This window comes from Phoenix dactylifera, chromosome 10 (genome assembly GCF_051530095.1).
Source record: "Phoenix dactylifera cultivar Ajwa chromosome 10, Ajwa_hap1_PhDact_Kaust_v1.1, whole genome shotgun sequence".
Taxonomy (NCBI): Eukaryota; Viridiplantae; Streptophyta; class Magnoliopsida; order Arecales; family Arecaceae; genus Phoenix; species Phoenix dactylifera.
This window is the reverse complement of record NC_143199.1, coordinates 1,252,501-1,257,500: the sequence shown is the minus strand read 5'-3', so window position 1 is coordinate 1,257,500 and position 5,000 is coordinate 1,252,501.

Here is a 5,000-nt window from a genome sequence, read left to right as displayed (position 1 = left end):
CGGCGCCAGCCCCCCCTCCCTACCACCCCGACGGGGCATCCGCCCAAAGCCCACCCCAAGCGTTCCAAAGTACCGAGGAGCGTTGCAAACGGGAACCGCCCGGACACGCGTCCCGGTCGCACGGGATGCGCGTCCCGATCGCACGGGTCGCGCGTCCCGGGAGGGCCGACGGAGGAAGCCGGCGCACGGCCGCCGCGCGGACGGCCGGCGGGGGCGCCCATGCGCCGGGGCCTCGGCGGGCGCGGGCCGGCTCCCTCGGGGACGAACGGTGCCGGGCCCGCCCGCCGCGAGGCGACGGACTTGTGCGGAGTGGAGCGGAAGTCCCGCCGCGGCAGCAGCAGCCCCCCCTCCCTACCACCCCGGCGGGGCATCCGCCCAAGGCCCACCCCAAGCATTCCAAAGTACCGAGGAGCGTTGCAAACGGGAACGGCCCGGACACGCGTCCCGGTCTCACGGGATGCGCGTCCCGGTCGCACGGGTCGCGCATCCCGGGAGGGCCGACGGAGGAAGCCGGCGCACGGCCGCCGCGCGGACGGCCGGCGGCGGCGCCCATGCGCCGGGGCCTCGGCGGGCGCGTGCCGGCTCCCTCGGGGACGAACGGTGCCGGGCGCGCCCGCCGCGAGGCGACGGACTTGTGCGGAGTGGAGCGGAAGTCCCGCCGCGGCAGCAGCAGCCCCCCCTCCCTACCACCCCGGCGGGGCATCCGCCCAAGGCCCACCCCAAGCGTTCCAAAGTACCGAGGAGCGTTGCAAACGGGAACGGCCCGGACACGCGTCCCGGTCTCACGGGATGCGCGTCCCGGTCGCACGGGTCGCGCATCCCGGGAGGGCCGACGGAGGAAGCCGGCGCACGGCCGCCGCGCGGACGGCCGGCGGCGGCGCCCATGCGCCGGGGCCTCGGCGGGCGCGTGCCGGCTCCCTCGGGGACGAACGGTGCCGGGCGCGCCCGCCGCGAGGCGACGGACTTGTGCGGAGTGGAGCGGAAGTCCCGCCGCGGCAGCAGCCGCCCCCCCTCCCTACCACCCCGGCGGGGCATCCGCCCAAAGCCCACCCCAAGCGTTCCAAAGTACCGAGGAGCGTTGCAAACGGGAACGGCCCGGACACGCGTCCCGGTCGCACGGGATGCGCGTCCCGGTCGCACGGGTCGCGCGTCCCGGGAGGACAGACCGAGCAAGCCGAGGTGCCGCTCACGGCCGCCGCGAGGGACGTACGGCGCCGGCGCCCGCGCCCCGTGGCACGGCCTAGAGCGTGCCCCCCTGCCACCCCATCGGGGCATCGGCGCAAAGCCCACCGCGGGGTAGATAACCGAAGGCAACGAGGGACGGTGGATGCACATATCCGAGCAGTGGCGATAGGGCCGGAGGGAGCACCGACAGGGCCGTGAGATTTTAAAGTACCGAGGGAATTTGCAAACCGGGCCCGCCCCTCCCCCCGTCCATCGCACGCCGATCGGGGGTCCGGCGCCCCGCGGGGGGCTGCCGGCATGCGCTCCCGGTGCAGGCATCGACGAGCCGCCCGCGACCTCCACTCGGGTCCGAGCCCCCAAGCGCGGATGCCGAAACGCGCCGGCCGCGGCAGCCCCACCCCTGCCACCCCATCGGGGCATCGGCGCAAGGCCCACCCTGGGGTAGATAACCGAAGGCAACGAGGGACGGTGGATGCACATATCCGAGCAATAGCGATAGGGCCGGAGCGAAGACCGAGGGGGTCGGGGGGTTTTAATGTTCCGAGGGAAGTTGGAAACGGGGCCCGCCCGGACGCCCGTCCCTCGCACGCCGATCGGGGGTCCCGCACCCCGCGGGGGGCTGCCGGCATGCGCCCCTAGTACAAGCATCGACGAGTCGCCCGCGACCTCCACTCGGATCCGGCGGCGCACGCGCGGATGGCGAAACGCGGCGGCCGCGGCTGCAGCCCCCCTACCACCCCGTTGGCGCGTCGGCGCAAAGCCCACCCCGGGGAGGATAACCGAAGGCGACGAGGGACGATGCATGCACATATCCGAGCAAATACCGAGAGGGTCGGGGGGAAGACCGAGAGGCAAGGGGTGTTTAGAGTACCGAGGGAAGTTGCGAAAGGGGCCCGCCCGGACGCTCGCCGCTCGCACGCGGATCGGGGGTCCGGCGTTGCGCGCCGCCGGCCAGCGCGATCCGGCGGGGCGCACGGAGGGCGCCGCCCATCGCCGGAGCTTGCTCGGTCATCTCTGCCGCACGGACACGTAAGCGCCGCCGTGCAAGGTTCGGCCGGCGGGGCGGACGGTTCGCCGCCGCAGGCCTTTCCCGCAGCCGGAACGTGGGCCCGGCGTTGCGCGCCGGCGGGCCGCGCAATCCGCCGGGGCGCACGGCGGGCGCCGCCCGTCGCCGGGGCTTCGCTCGGTCATCTCGGCCGCACGGACACGTGCGCGCAGCCGCGGAAGGTTCGGCCGGCGGGGCGGACGGTTCGCCGACGCAGGCCTCTCCCGCGGCCGGAACGCGGGACCGGCGTTGCGCGCCGGCGGAAGGCGCGATCCGGCAGGGCGCACGGCGGGCGCCGCCCGGGCTTCGCTCGGTCATCTCGGCCGCACGGACACGTGCGCGCCGCCCATCGCCGGGGCTTCGCTCGGTCATCTCGGCCGCGCCGCCACGTGCGCGCCGCCGCGGAAGGCTTGGCCGGCCGGGCGGACGGTTCGCCGCCGCAGGCCTTTCCCGCAGCATGCGCCCCTTCGCCCGAACGACCGCGGGACTCCGGTACGGCCTAGCCGTCGGCCGCCCGGCTGCAAGCCGTCGGGGCCGCTCGATCCCCGTCGCGTGCCGGCCGCCGCTCGGGCCAGCCGGCCGGCTGCCGCACGTAACCTCTGACCTCATCAGCGGTCGATCCGCACCGCGCTGGTCTTCGGTGCGGACCCGTCGGGGCCGTGCCGCGCCGGCCGTCGCATCCGGTTCCGCAGGCGCCGCCCGGTTGCCTCCCGCCCTCGTGCGCTCGCGCCGGCCGGGCGACGCGGTGCCCGCGGGACTCGGGCATGGTTGAGCCGTCGGCCGCCCGGCGGCATGCCGCCGCCGCTCCGCGCCGCGTGCCGGCTGCGCTCCTCCCCGCGCCCGTCCGCGGGCGGGCCCGCCGCCGCTCGCGCCGGCCGGGCGACGCGGTGCCCGCGGGACTCGGGCATGGTTGAGCCGTCGGCCGCCCGGCGGCATGCCGCCGCCGCTCCGCGCCGCGTGCCGGCTGCGCTCCTCCCCGCGCCCGTCCGCGGGCGGGCCCGCCGCCGCTCGCGCCGGCCGGGCGACGCGGTGCCCGCGGGACTCGGGCACGGTTGAGCCGACGGCCGCCCGGCGGCATGCCGCCGCCGCTCCGCGCCGCGTGCCGGCTGCGCTCCTCCCCGCGCCCGTCCGTGGGCGGGCCCGCCGCCGCTCGGCCTAGCCCCCCGGCTGCCGCACGTAACCTGCGACCTCGTCGGCGCTGGATGCGCGTCGTGACAGTTTTCGGTGGGGCGCCGCGGAGGCGCCGGGGGCCCATGCGACGGGCCAGGGGGCGAACGGAGGGCTCGGTCAGCCCTAACAGGGGACCGGCGACAAAGGAGCGGTCGCGCAAAGCTTCGTAAGGGACCCAGACGACGGGCCTACCGATCCGAAGCACCGCGCACGGACGCGCAGCGGGCCCACGACGGGCCGACACGGAAGGCCCGCCGCCAAGGCCGCAAAACCGACAAAGGAACCCACGGGGACGCACCAGAGCGGGCAAAGCTTTCACCGAACGGGACGGGACCGAGCCCCCGCAACAGGCGAGGGCGACGGATCCGACCAAGTAAGGCCGATCCCGCTCCACGCACGCGCGGCCGCAGGAACTTCGTGAGGGACGGGACGACCGGCCGACCGAACCGAAGCGCCGCGCACGGCCGCCGCGAGGGCCGGCCGGAGGCATAGACCGAGCGCCGCGCCAGCGGAAGGAGCGTGCCGGCTCCGTCGGGGACCACCTGCGCACGGTCCGTCCGAGCGAGCCGACGGACCGGCGCGGAAGGCCCGGCGCCGAGCCCGCAAAACCGACAAAGGAACCCACAGGGACGCACCAAAGCGGCCCAAGATTTCACCGAGACGGGACGGAGCCCACGCAACATGCGATGGCGACGGATCGGACCAAGTAAGGCCGATCCAACTCCGCGCGCGCGCGGCCGCGAGCACTTCGTGAGGGACAGGAAGACCGGCCGACCGAACCGAAGCGCCGCGCACGGCCGCCACAAGGGCCGGCTGGAGGCGTAGACCGAGAGCCGCACCAGCGGAAGGAGCGTGCCGGCTCCGTCGTGGGCCAACTCCGCGGGGCCCATCCGAGCGAGCCGACGGGCCGGCGCGGAAGGCCCGGCCGAACCCGCAAAACCGACAAAGGAACCCACAGGGACGCACCAGAGCGGACAAAGATTTCACCGAACAGGACGGGACCGAGCCCACGGAACATGCGAGGGCGAAGGATCGGACCAAGTAAGGCCGATCCAACTCCGCGCGCGCGCGGCCGCGAACACTTCATGAGGGACGGGAAGACCGGCCGACCGATCCGAAGCACCGCGCACGGCCGCCGCAAGGGCCGACCGAAGGAATAGACCGAGCGCCGCACCAGCGGAAGGAGCGTGCCGGCTCCGTCGTGGGCCAACTCCGCGGGGCCCATCCGAGCGAGCCGACGGGCCGGCACGGAAGGCCCGGCCGAACCCGCAAAACCGACAAAGGAACCCACAGGGACGCACCAGAGCGGACAAAGATTTCACCGAACGGGACGGGACCGAGCCCACGCAACATGCGAGGGCGAAGGATCGGACCAAGTAAGGCCGATCCAACTCCGCGCGCGCGCGGCCGCGAAAACTTCGTCAGGGACGGGACGACGGGCCGACCGATCCGAAGCGCCGTGCACGGCCGCCGCAACGGCCGGCCGGAGGCGTAGACCGAGCGCCGCGCCAGCAGAAGGAGCGTGCCGGCTCCGTCGTGGGCCCGCTGCGCGTGGCCCATCCGAGCGAGCCGACGGGCCGAATCCCTCGAGGACGAACGG